The sequence below is a fragment of the Sarcophilus harrisii genome, chromosome 4 (assembly GCF_902635505.1).
Source record: "Sarcophilus harrisii chromosome 4, mSarHar1.11, whole genome shotgun sequence".
Lineage (NCBI taxonomy): Eukaryota > Metazoa > Chordata > Mammalia > Dasyuromorphia > Dasyuridae > Sarcophilus > Sarcophilus harrisii.
The window spans coordinates 91,964,243-91,979,104 of record NC_045429.1 but is presented as its reverse complement, the minus strand read 5'-3'; positions in this window follow the sequence as shown (position 1 = coordinate 91,979,104).

Below are 14,862 nucleotides of genomic sequence, written 5' to 3'. Positions count from 1 at the left end.
GTTTAATTAACAAGTTTTAATTAAGCCCTAATATAACATCACAATGAAGTTACTAATTTTCAACAGATAAGTTTTGATTCTTGCTTTACATAAAATTTCATTATGGTAGGTTGATCTTACTCTTCTCTAATATTCTATTCCACTCATTGTAGAAACTATTCTAAATCTTTTCTTCTCTCTTTAAGCCGCCTCCACTGCTCCTTCACTTCCTTCTGTGTTCATGTTGTTTTGCTCTTTTATATGCTTTGACCTTGCCAAATATTTCACTGAAAAAAAAATTAGGTCATTGACAAAGAAATTCTTCTTTCTTATCTCACATAGCTCTGACATCAGATCTCAATATTTCTTCCTTCACTCCAGTTTCTAATGAAAAGATGGGCCTTTATCTCATCAAGGCTAACTCTCTGTATGTACCTTTGAACTTATCTCCTCATATCTTTTCTAGGAAATTGCCAGCATTTTTATCCTCACACTCTAAGCAATTATTATGTTCCCAGAACACAACAAGTTTTTTATTTTTTATTTTTAATTGATTAATCTTTAATTTTTCTTTATATATTGCATCTTTTCTTACTATATACAAATTTCCTCTATTCTTAAAACATCCTTACTGAATCCCACCATATCCACCACTGATTATCCTGTATTTTGTTTCCATTTCTTGGCTAATCATCTTTTAAAAGTATCTTCACAATTTAGTGTTTGACAAACCCAAAGACCCCAGCTTTTGGGATAAGAACTCAGTATTTGACACAAACTGCTGGGAAAATTGGAAACTAGTATGGAAGAAATTAGGGCTTAACCCATGTCTAACACCACATACTAAGATAAGATCTAAATGGGTTCATGACTTAAACATAAAGAGTGATATCATAAGCAAATTAGAAGTTCATACCTCTCAGATCTGTGGAGAAAAAAGGTATTTGTGTCCAAAGAAGAATTGGAACTCATAATTGAACACCAGATAGATAATTTTGATGCTATTAAGTTAAAAAGGTTTTGAACAAACAAAATGAATGCAGACACCATCAGAAGGGAAGCCATGAAATGGCAAATCATTTTTACAATTAAGGGTTCTGACAAATGTCTCATTTCTAAAATATATAGAGAATTGAATGAAATTTATAAGAATTCCAGCCATTCTCCAATTGCTAACTAGTCAAAGGATATGAACAGACAATTTTCAGATGAAGAAATTGAAACTATTTCTAATCATATGAGAACATGCTCTAAATCACTATTAATCTGAGAAATGCAAATTAAGACAACTCTGAGATAGTACTACACACTCTCAGATTGGCTAAGATGACAGGAAAAGACAAGAAAGAATGTGGAAGAGACACTATTACATTGTTGGTGGAGTAGTGAACAGATCCAACCATTCTGTAGAGCAATTTGGAACTATATTCAAAAAGTTATCAAACTGTGCATACCCTTTGATTCAGCAGTGTTTCTATTGGGCTTATATCCCAAAGAGATAATATAGGAAAGAAAGGGATGCACATGTGCAAAAATGTTTGTGGCAGCCCTTTTGGTAGTGGCAAGAAACTGGAAACTGAGTGGATGAAATTATAGTACATGAATACTATGGAATATTATTGTTTTATAAGAAATGATCAGGAGGATGATTTTAGAGAGGCCTGGAGAGAGTTACACGAACTGATGCTAAATTAAATGAGCAGAATCCAGAGATCATTGTACATGACAACATCAATATTATAAGATGATAAATTCTGATGAATGTAACTCTTTCTAACAATGAGATGAGAGATGTCAGTTCCAATTATCTTGTGATGAAGAGAGCCATTTACACCCAGAGAGAGCACTGTGGGAACTGGATATGGATCACAACATAACATTCTCACTCTTTTGTTGTTGTTCACTTGCATTTTGTTTTCTTACTCATTTTCTTACTTTTTTTTTTTTGATCTGATTTTTTCTGTGCAGCAAGAGAATTGTATAAATATGTTTATACATTTTTTAAGAAGTGCCTTCAGTAAGTATTACTACTTCCCCTGCACTAATGTATTTCTAAACCCTCTGCAATCAACTATAAAACAGAGATAATAATAATAGCTATCTCCCAAAATTGTTGTTAGATTCAAAAGAATTAATATTTTTAAGTGCTCAGCATGTTGCTAGGAACATAGAAGGCACTTGATCAGTACTCCCTTATTCATCATTATAGATAGAACTGTTAGTACTATGTAAAACAGGGATAGTAATAGACATTCTTTACTTATATGAGATCTTAATGAAAAGACCTCTAATTTATCCTTATTTTACATAATGTTGGTTCTTGATTATAGATAAATACCACTGCAAGAGCCATTTATTTCTTTTTTTTTTTTTTTGGTGGTTTGGGTTATTTGTTTGTTGTTTTGGATAGGATTGATGCCATATTTTGGTTAAAGCTTTTTTTTTGTTATATTTATTGATACAACCATATAAATTTTGTTGTTTTCACTATTATTATGACCTATCGTGTTGTTAACAAATCCTATCTAGTCATAGTACAGAATTTTATGTGCTGGATATCATAATCTCTACTAAAGAAAGACCAACATAATTTTGCTTTATAAAATAGCTGTGTATAGTTTAATAAAAGTGATTTTTAAAAATTCATATCCATATCTGAAAAAGTATATTCTTTAATTTCATTTATATATAAATATATGCATATACATACACATATATACAACATATACATATTTGTGGGTTTTTATTAAGATTTCACCAGTATTGCAGCATTGGTTACATTAAAATACACCCAATATTTTTCAGAAACCTAAATTGATTTTCCTTCTATTTTTAAAATCCATCTATATTTAGTCATTAATACAGCTCACTGTGTACCTTGTGAGATGGGATCTTATCCTGAGACAAGAAGGGCTTCTAGAATCCATGCGATTGCTATTTGGGAGAAATAAAAAGAAGTTTATAGTAATGTCTACCAAATATACAGGGTGATCCCAAACACAGAAACACTTGGTCATATAATTACAACCTTACCTTCTAAAAAGGACATGAGATTCTCACATTTCCATTTACAACTCAGTTGTAACCAATATTTTAGTCAACAGAAGCAGAATAGTCTTCAAACATACTATTTTCTGGCCACCGTCTTATTCTTACATCCATTTAAAAATGTTTTTCTCTTAGTGAAAAGATTTTTTTTCTTTTCCTGTCTCTAAACCTTTGCCATACAGGATTTTATATTAGTGACATGAAAGGTGATCTCAAATTAATGACAAGGCAAAGAGGATGGTTATGGGGGAGGGGGGACAAGTTTAGAAATCTTAGAGGAGCCTGTAGTTTCAAAAAAGCACCCCTCCCCCCATTTTTGCTTCTCCAGTACCAACAAAATCCAACTTCCTGGTTCACATAAAAACAAAATCACCATCCATTTGGTTTCTTGGATGTCAAATAGCTTTTACAAAACACCAGCTTGATAAATTAAGTGTCAATGAATGAGAACCATATGGATACATTTCCTTTGAAATTCGCCCAGGATTAAAAGTTTAAGAAAAATTGTCCTCAACCAGAAAAAAAAAAAAAAAAAAAACCCAACAACAGATTTTGGCATTTTTGCTGGGTAAAAAATGTTTGAAACATTATCTAAAATGTTTTGATGAATCCAAGCCTCAAACTACCAAATTCTGCAATCTCTGGAGAATGGTTGGTTAATTATTCTATGGCTTCAACATTGTGAAGGTAAAGAGTTCTATTTGAGTGAAGGTGAAAGAAAGGGTCTATTTTGTTATTAAAGAACTTTGTTATTGTTGTTATTGAGACTAGGTTTCCCTATCTTGGCTAGGATAGAACTGTACTGGCTACTTATGTGGGTTCAATTCCATTACTGACTAACAAAGGAGGTTTAATCTAATGAATTTCCCATTTTAACTAGTCAGGCCTTTTGTAGTTAGTCTGACAACTTCCTTCTCAGAAGCTAACCAAACCGCTGCTAGTTTTATTGAGAATACCCAAATTTTACCCCAATGAAGTTCAGAATTCTTGAGCTCAAGCGATGCACCAGGTTCAGTTTCCCCAGTAGCAGTGTTTATTAGTATTTGCTACCATCAATCCTGGCCTTTATGAATTTTCCAAAGGAGTGTTACTCAAAAAGTATAAACTGGAATTTCTTTGAAAGTTACCCAGTTGATCTGATCTTCAAAATAAAGATCTCAATATCTCAAATGAACTCAAATCACAGTGGGCAAAAACTTCATGATTTTACCTGTGATATAAACATCATAAAGCCCTTTCTGCAGTTTGTACATTTATCTGTTCCTTTACATAGACTATAGATATATTACCAATTAATCCTTCTTTAACCGATTTTAGATTAAAGTTTTTTTTTTTTAATTACAAGAAGACTCACTGAAAATTACCAGACATGGCAGATTAGCGATTATGTGAACAAATGTAAGGGGAAAAAAAATCAAGGCTGCCACTGCAAATGTATTTTTATCATACTGTGAAAAGAAGCTTGGAACATACCAGCATAATAAACATGTTTCCCTGGGTTTCACTTGACAATCCTGAAGTGCTGTATTTTATATTGAAGGCATCCCAGTGGCACTTCAGGAAATGCCATTTCTAATGAAAATTTTCAGGTTCATAGATTAGCAAAATATGAATTACTCTTTCCAAAGTACTCTGCCAGTGCCATTGCTAACTGTTGCCTACCGTTTCAGAATTTTTTTTTACATTCTCTTTCCCTTCCGCTCATTTTAAGGATTGTATAATTCAAATATGATCTATAGAGAGTATTAGGATACTGCCTTGGTGTTATCTTTTTGTCTTCAACATCTAGCATAGTCCCTGATACATAGCAGGTGCTTAACAAATGCCTGTTATTATTTTAACAGAATATAGTAAAATATGAATTTTTATCAGAAATTGAAAATTTTCCTGTTAATCTTTCTTACATCTTGCATAATTAAAAAGAAACACATTTTGGTTGGACTCTATGTCACTAACAATCTTGATTGACAACACTTCCAAATATGAGCTTTTTTTTCACTGAAACAGACATTCACTTCTGATTCCAGCATCACATACAATAATTTTGATTCCACAATCATACACAAACACACTTCTGAACTTGATCTCATCTACATAATTTTGTTCAATAACTCAAAGAAACACACATTCACACAAATACATTATTTCATATGTTCACCATCTTGATGAAATATTGTTTCCTTCTCTAAACAAGATAACAAATTAGGATAGATTAATAACTTCATAAACTATATTGCCTCCAAAGAGACTAATCTTTCTTGAGATGACACTTCACGAAAATCAGGCAGACATTCCTTGGATATTAAGTTCCTAAAGGACAGGGGTTGTCTTTGGTGTGTTGTGTACAGGCACTATTACTTCTACATGGGTATCATAATGTTATCAGGAAAAAAATGATTAATATACAAACTTCTGCGGAAATGTCCCTAATTGCTATTTCTCTAGTTACTCTACTTTTGTTGTGGATTTTATATAAACTTTTTTTTTTTGAAAAGGATGGTGAGACATAGACTTCTCTAAAATTTCTTTACATGATCATAATCTTTAATTATCTTATACTTCCCTGTACTTTACAGTTCCCACTTTTGTTTTTCAAACTCACTGAATTCTCTATTCCTTCCATCCTTCAGTGCTTTCCCAGGCCATTAGACTCTTCCTTTTCCTCCCTAAATTTATCAAATTAGTAGAACTCCACAATATTCTCTATCTCTTCCACTCTTGTCCTTTCACTAATCATGTTTTGGCAAAACTTAGTTCTGAATTACTCCCACATCTGCCTCTTACTCTTTCATTCACCTATTGCTGAATAGCATGGAGGAAATCACCAAAAAAAAAAAAAAAATGCTCTGACCTGATCCATAAATACAAATTTATGTTATCTAATCTCAACACAGATCTCATTATGTTGATTTGCTAGCCTTCTCTCCACAACTATTTCAAAGATTTTTATCCCTCTTCTAGGTTTTTACCCTGGAAACCCCACCCCCAGCTTCTCAGCTGAGGGTCTTCCCCTAACCAAAAATATTTGCTAGAACTCCTCTTTCTTCTTTATGATTCATATCATTTAGGCATCTTTCCTCTCATCCTTCATAGGAAATCCTATGAAGAGGTGACCCTTTTATAAATAAGACCAATCACCCTACATTTACCCCTGATCCTATCCCCTTCCAATTTCTGAATCAAAATGCCCCTACTAACAGCTTTAATTTCTTATTTTCAATTCCTTCTTTCTTCTGGCTCCTTCTCTAATGTCTAAAATATACCCATATCTCTCCAACATTCAAAAAATTCTCATATGATTTTTCTATGTTGGTTATTATTCTCTATCTCTGTCTTGCTCTCTATATCAAAGCACATGCAGCTGTTTGATTATTTTCTGACTATTTATGAATAAAAGTTTTTTTTTAAATTCATTGCTAAGCAGAACTGAATGAATGTTCAAATTAGGGATAATAATAAGTCAATTAGTTTTCTTTGCTTCTGGTCAATAGGGACAATCATGAGTCTGAACTTTGGAAAACCATTAGAGTGGCTCTCTCCAACCAGGAGGGTCCATGAGTGCGAAGCCTCTTTGGCAAGCTTGTATATAAGATCAGGCTACCCCTTTTATGTCTTTTTGGGAGGATATGGTGTCTTGTGAGATCTCAAAAAATCAGAAAAGCCACTGGAATTCCAGTGACTATATCTGGGGAGGATACAAATCTATGGAACAATGTTCTTAGCCCAGCCCAGAAATATACTGACCAAAAGGTCCTGTGGTTGGGTCCAATAATGGTCTCCTTTCCTTCATGGGGAGCTTATTGGAGAGTTCACTACTCAAGATTTTATTAGTTCTATCCTTCTGTTATTTATTTAAAATTCTTCAGTGTATCTCATCAGGTGATAAAACATTTTTTAAGTAACTAAATAAAGGTCTTGGGAATGTCAGCCCATCTTCTATAGGTTAAGGGAAAAGGATGACTTCAGTAACACACAGAATAATAGGGATGATTTTTACCACATCCTCTTTATCTATCATTTTTACTTCTTCGAAGGTCTCTATATTTTAAAAGCTTTCCATTTCATGTCATTTGCACATTATAAGGATTTAGTATAGCTTGAATCATTAAACTTATTTTAAGATGTTTATTAATCAGTGTTATGGCCTGGCAATTGTGAGCAACAATCTTATCTTTAATAATGCTTACTGTTATTATTAATAAGGGGATAATAATGATTTTCTATAATAATAATAAATAAGAATAAAGCATGAAGAAACAGGTACTAATATTTATCAACTTAATTTTTATTTGTGATTAAGTGAGAGAAAGCTAATGAATCTCTGCTTCTCTCTCTTTTTTCTGTCTTTGTGTCTATCTGTCTCTGCCTCATTATCTCTCTAGCTTTGTCTTTGTCTCTCTTTCTTTCTCTCTGTCTCTATTTCTATCTCTGTCTTTGTCAGTCTCTGTCTCTCTGTGCTTGCATCTCTCTATTTGTCTGTCTCTATCTCTCTCTGTCTTTATCTCTGATTCGTTCTCTGTGTGTGTGTGTGTGTGTGTGTGTGTGTGTGTGTGTGTTTCTCTGCTTCTCTCAATCCCTGTTGCTGTCTCTCTGTCCCTCTTTGTTTCTGTCTCTAACTTTCTGTCTCTCTGTCTCTGTCTCTGTCTCTGTCTGTCTGTCTGTCTCTCTTTCTCTCTTTCTTTGTTTCTGTCTCTGTCTGTCTTTTCTCTCTCTTTCAACATTAGTAAGGAAGTTAATATAACCACTCAGACTAAAAAAGAGGATTCACAGGGACAATAAATGCCAAAACATTTCTTTCTACACTAGGATGCTAGTCGAAGATCGTTAGAGCTTCTTATTGGTTTTAGCTGCAGTTTCCTTGACAACAAAATTTCTGAACAACTGTTTCTACTTCTATCTCAGAATACTACATGCTCTCTGTGAAAGTCCAGAGTTCAGTCTTACAAGATGCCCAGATACTTACTCTGGTGTGACTTTACCTTTGTCAACATTTCGATTAGTTGTTACAGAGAAGAACATTTGAGAAATGTAGGGAGGAGGGCAAAGAAAAGCTGTGGACATGGAGGGACGAATTGTGTGACCTAATGAAAGAACTAGATGTTTTCCTCATCTTAGGTCAGATGGTTTGATTCTTGAGTACTGGTGGCAAAGAAATACAGGACACAGTAGTTTTATATTGCCCCTTAATGTGAGAATCTGCTCTATTAGGCGTACACTGGTGAATCCTAAATGGTAGAAATTGACTTTAAAGTAGTAAAACACTAGTTTAGAACAATTCCTTAGCCTGCTATTAGGAGAGAGTCTGCTGAGCTTGCTTTTTCCAGAAGACTATAAAGGCCTGAGGGTATGTTGATGTAACCAGTGCCCATGTGAGTTAGTAGCAGTGAGGAAGAAAGTAACACAAATGAAATTGTCTTTATCAGAGCTTGCCAAATAAATAATTGTGTTTCTAGGAAGATTGGGAGAATAACCTATCCTGGGGGCTCTTGGATGGAATCATCACATTTAAGTTCACTCCCCTGTGGTTCAAAATGTACAACTAGCTTTTATTTTAATAGAAAAAAAATCACACATTAAACTCGATATCCAGTGATACACCATGCAAAAATGGTTCTCTTATCTTTGCCAAGAAACCTCAAATGGGATCACAAGGAGTCAGACATGATAAAAAAAAAAAAAATCTGAAAAACAACATTCCCATAGAATCATAGAATCCAGAGTTGAAAGGAACCCTTATGGTAATCTAATCCAAGGCTCTCATTTTTCACCTGAATAGAGGCCCAGAGAGATTAAGTGGTTTATCTGTCCAACATCATACAGATAGATAAGCTGCAGAAGAATCACTCAAACTCTATTCTTGGGACACCAAGTTCAAGGCTCTTTTCATTGTACTATGTGACAACATTTAAAGTAAAAGGCACACTTAGTTGATGCAAACCTTCTTTATCTCTCTGCCAATGATTTTGCTTTTTTACAATTCAGCAAACTTAATTGCTCATGTAATTAAAGCCACTTAATTCTGATGCTCCTTTACCTCCAACACATATCTGGCTTGGCTTTTTTTTTTTTTTTTTTCTTTTTTTCTCTTTTTATATATATTCACTTGGGTATTGGATGTTCCCATTTATTGCAGTAGTGTGGCTTGCATACATGTTTCATGGGTGGTCATAATTTAAAACGAAAACAAGCTTCAAAGATGTTGTAAATAGAATTAATTTTGGAGATCAATTAACACCTAAAAATGTTTATCTTAATAGGCTTTACTGAGCAATTAGTTAAATTTAATGAGTTTCTTTTTGCTTCTTTTAGAGTGACAATTAATGCAAAGATGAATTACTGCAAAATGGTACTAGCTGACAGCAATATCCTGAGCAATAGAAAGCAGACTTTCTATTGGCCTTTCAAACTGGTGAGATCTACTCAAGGGTGTGATGGTAAATGTTTAACAACAACCTTTCTGGAAAAAAAAATAGGCACAACAAAGTTCTAAGTTTACTTAAACATTTTCTCCATCACTTTCTTAAATCTACACAATCACAAAACAGCTAATTAAACTCTGATTTGCAGTGTTACCAACTGGTCTTGAGCCATGAAGAGGCACTAACATCTCATGGATCTGGTGCATACCAAGTATAGTCAGAGATACTTGTTTCTATCAAGTCTCTTGATAAAACTCTTAATGAAATGGAGATGTATTGTTCTGGTATAATTTCTGGTTCCAAACATAGTTGGAACATTGTGTCTTAGAAGTGATGAGAAACTACAATTTCAGATCCCTGGGCTGGGGATATAATGAGTCCCTAGCTAGGGGAGAAAAGGTAGAAGCAAAAAATGGCTAAGGAGAATCTTATTTGGGGAATAAAGGAGGTAGTGAGAAATCAATGTTTTTGTAGTTTTCTATTTTAATTAATTTTTCTTGTTAATTAAGCTTCTAAAATTGTTAAAGGATTGAAAATTATTTCTACACCCTCTAAATTTACTATCCTAGGTCAAAATCCGTATTATTCTACCCTAGTTACAATATTTTGTATAAAAAAATCCCACATCTTTGATACTGGTTAATTGATAGTTCTCTACACATTATAACTAGAGTGGGAACTTGTACATTTTGAAACTCCTTCCACAAATTTTGATGCAAGCTGTTTTTAACTTAAAAAGTAAATTCTTGGGAGTTGCCTAAATCATTTAGAGAGCAAATAAATTGCCCAGAGTTTCAAAGCTGATGTCCCATACAGGATAGGAAAACAGCCCTTCTCAATTCTAAGTTTAGCATACTATCAGCTGTATACGTTTTCATTTTTTATGATAAAAGAATTATTTGAATATATAAAAATTCTGAAAATTTATTTTTCATTTGATAAAATTTGTCCCAACTCCAAAAGATTATATGGGAGCCTAAAAGTCAATAAATATTTTCTACAAATAAATGTAAGAGTTTTTGATGCCATTTTATTATAAAATTATAAAATAACATAGAATTTAGAAGTAGAAAGGACCTTGGATGTTGCATTATATTACAGGTGAAGAAACTGAGATTCAGAGAAGTTAAAAGGTTGTGGAAAGTTAAAAAAAAAAAAAAAAAAGAACAAGAACTTATTAAGGGCCTACCATGGGCCAGGCAGTATGCTAAAATTTTTTACAAATATTATTTAATTTGGTTTCCACAAGGGTATTGAGAGATGGGTGATTTTATTAGCCCCATTTTACAGTTGAGGAAACTGAAGCAGAGATTAAATTCTTTATTCAGTGTCACATAGCTAGTAAATGTCTGAGTCTGGTTTTGAATTCAGATATTCTTTATTCTACATCCTACCTCTTTCCCCTTTTGCCATTCAGTTTCTTCAAGGTCACACAAGGGGTAAAAAAAGTCAAGATTTGAATCCAAATTCTCTGACTTCAGATTCAAGTTTCTTAGCACTTCTACAATTCCATTTTTTGAGGAATCTATCCCTAAAATTGTCATGAATGTTAGCAAAAAAAAGAGATTAAATTTTCAATTTTTAATGTTAGGAGAGAGTTGAAATCATCCCATTTCAATTAGCCCAGATACAGCTATCTCAGTGAGAATCCACTGGAGTTGTTTACTAGGTGTAAACAAAGGCCAGAACATCTCCTTAAGTGGATTAGGAAGTCTATTTGAATTGAGTAAGGACCATATACTCTGGACATTGTAAAAACCCATTGAATTACTTGATTCATAGATTTAAGTGCTGGTAGTACAAAAACAAAAGAGAAAAATTCCTTATCTTAGAAGAACATACATACATTCTAATGGAGAAGAGTATGTGGATATAGATATAGATACATAGAAAACAGATATATACAGGCATATCTCATTTTATTGCTAGTCATTTATTGTGCTTCACATGTATTTCTTTTTTTTTTTTTTACAAATTGAAAATTTGTGGCAACCATGCATTGATCATGTCTGTTGGCACATTTTTTCAAGAACAGGTGCTCACATTGTGTCTCTGCGTCATATTTCGGTAATACACTATTTTAAGTTTTTCCATTATTATATTTCTTGGATCTGTGATCAGTGATCTTTCATGTTACTATTATAATTGTTTTGGAGTTGCCAAGAATCAGGCTGACATAAGATGACAAATGTAATCAATAAATGTGTGTGTTCTGATTGCTTTACCAATTGTCTGTTGCGTTATTTTTCTCCCTCTTCTTATACCTTCCTATTCCCTGAGACATAACAATGTTGAAATTAGACCAATTAATAACTCTACAATGGCCTTTTAATGTTCTAGTAAAAGGAGAAGTTAATTGGTGTGTCATTGTCTTATTAAATTTTTTTCACAGCCATCCTAACTTTCAGCAAACAGTACCCTGATTTTTGACCATCATAGTGAGACAACATATTTTACTATTCTATCAATGTGAAATGGGGGGAGGGAAGGGTGAACAAAAGGTCTGCTTTGCCAGTGCTTCTGAAAAAACTTGTTTCCTTGATGAAAATAAAGTTATAAAATTAATTAAGAATTTAAAACAATAGAAATGCTAAGAAATCAGTCTTTAAGGAGTTCCTTATTTTTATTATTATTTTATTTGACACAGTAAATATATTCTAAACTGTATTGTGTGTTTTCCTTTTGTGTTCTTCAAAGTTGGACAAGAGAAAAATATATTAATGATATGGAGGAGAGATGCAAAATAAGTGAATTAGTGGTTTAATTTATATAAAAACTATTTAAAGTATTTTACATTTTATATTACATGTAGTCTGAAATAATCTAGGCCATGATGGTGGGTGGGTAAGGGGTGCTTTCATATATAGAAAAACTTTCTGAAAAATTTTCAGAAAAAGCATCAAACCTTTTCCTACATAGGCTAAATCACCAATCTCCTACTTTCATATGGTATTCTTTTCATAAGGTCTATCATAGGTCAGTTGGGTGGCTCAGTGGATAGAGCACTAGTTTCAGAGTCAAGAGGATCTGAATTCAAATCCACTCATTGGCTGTATAATCCTGGGTGAGTCACTTAACTCCAATTGCCTCAAAAAACGAAACAAACATAACTAAGATATAGTAAATTTCAAGCTAAAAGTGATCTTAGAGGCAATTTAGAAATGAAGAAACTGTTGGTATAAGAAGTGAAGTGATTTGCCTAGACTTAGAACTAAAACAGAATTTTAACTTGGGTCTTCCTAATTCTAATCTTGGCACTTTTTCCATTGTATCATGATGCTGATTTAATATCTTTCTTGAGCTCTCTGTAGCATGACACATTGTTTGACCATCCCCTATTTTTAAAAATTGTACAAACTTTGATTTTGGTGACATCATACCTTTCCTGGCTTTCTTTTATCATTCTGTTCTTTTTTATTTCTCTTTCTTGTGCCTACTAAATCTGGGTGTTCTCCCATCCTCTGCTTTTTTCTCTATATAGATTTACTTCCTTAGCAAATTCACTTTCAACTGCATGTTGAAAGTTGTACCTTTACCTCCAGTTGAGATCTCTTACTTGTGCTGGAAGAATATTTCCAATTGCTTATGGAATATTTCCACTTTGATGTTTCACCATCATTGAAAATTCATTATGTTCAAAGTTTGATAGTAACTAGGAATGCTTGGCTTAAAAGGGAATCAAAGGTGCTCCAAGGTAAAGAAGGTTCAAGCTTCCTATTCATAAAGTAGGAAGGGATTGTGAGCTGGACATTAGATATTTGTGCTAAAGGGTACTGTATATGATTAGTTACTTACTATAAATGTATATGACTAGCAAAGCTATAAGTCAGTGCATAATACCATAGGTTTTGAACTTGAAAAGACCTTAAAAATAGAGTGCTGGATTCAGTCCAGTCTCACCTCAGACACACTTGTATCTGTTTTTTCATTTGTAAAATAGGGATAATATTTCCTCCCAGGTTGTTGTGTGGATAACATTAGATATTATTTTTAAAGCACCTTGCAGACCTTAAAGTGCTATGTAAATGTTCTTATTGCTACTAATTATTATTATTTAATCCAAATCTCATTTTTTTCTTGGATTGGACTTGTGTTTTCATTTGAATATAGAATTTTTGGTAAAGAAATCCCCTTTATCAAAGTATGACAGCATCTATTCTATAGTTAAAGTCTTAGAGGAGGACCCTGCCAGCACAACACAACTAATGTGCATTAGAAACAGAATTGAAACCATCAGTAAGCATCATATGTAATGGAGGCAAACTGCAACCATTTCCAATAAGATCTGGAGTGAAACAAGGTTGCCCACTATCACCGTTACTATTTAATATTGTATTAGAAATGCTAGCTATAGCAATAAGAGCTGAGAAAGAGATTAAAGGAATAAGAATAGGCAATGAGGAAACCAAATTATCACTCTTTGCCAATGACATGATGGTATACTTAGAGAACCCCAGAGATTCTGCTAAAAAGTTATTAGAAATAATCCACAACTTTAGCAAAGTTGCTGGTTATAAAATAAACCCACATAAGTCATCAGCATTCTTATATATCACTAACAAAATCCAACAGTCAGAGTTACAAAAAGAAATTCCATTTAAAGTAACTACTGATAATATAAAATATTTAGGAATCTATCTGCCAAGGGAAAATCAGAAACTTTATGAGCAAAATTACAAACCACTTTTCACACAAATTAAGTCTGATCTAACCAATTGGAAAAATATTAAATGCTCTTGGATAGGGCGAGCAAATATAATAAAGATGACAATATTACCTAAACTAATCTATTTATTTAGCGCTATACCAATCAGACTCCCAAAAAACTATTTTAATGACCTAGAAAAAATAACAACAAAGTTCATATGGAAAAACAAAAGGTCAAGAATTTCAAGGGAATTAATGAAAAAAAAATCAAATGATGGTGGCTTAGCTGTACCAGATCTAAAATTATATTATAGAGCAGCAGTTACCAAAACTATTTGGTATTGGCTAAGGAATAGATTAGTTGATCAGTGGAATAGATTAGGTTCAAGGGATAAAACAGTCAACAAATATAGCAACCTAGTCTTTGACAAACCCAAAGATCCCAGCTTTTGGGATAAGAACTTACTGTTTGATAAAAATTGCTGGGAAAATTGGAAACTAATATGGCAGAAACTAGGCATTGATCCATACTTAACGCCGTACACCAAGATAAGGTCAAAATGGGTTCATGACCTAGGCATAAAGAATGAAATTATTAATAAATTAGAGGAACATAGGATAGTTTACCTCTCAGACCTGTGGAAGGGGAAGGTCTTTATGACCAAAGCAGAACTAGAGATCATTACTGATCACAAAATAGAAAATTTCGATTATACCAAACTGAAAAGTTTTTGTACAAACAAAACTAATGCAGACAAGATTAGAAGGG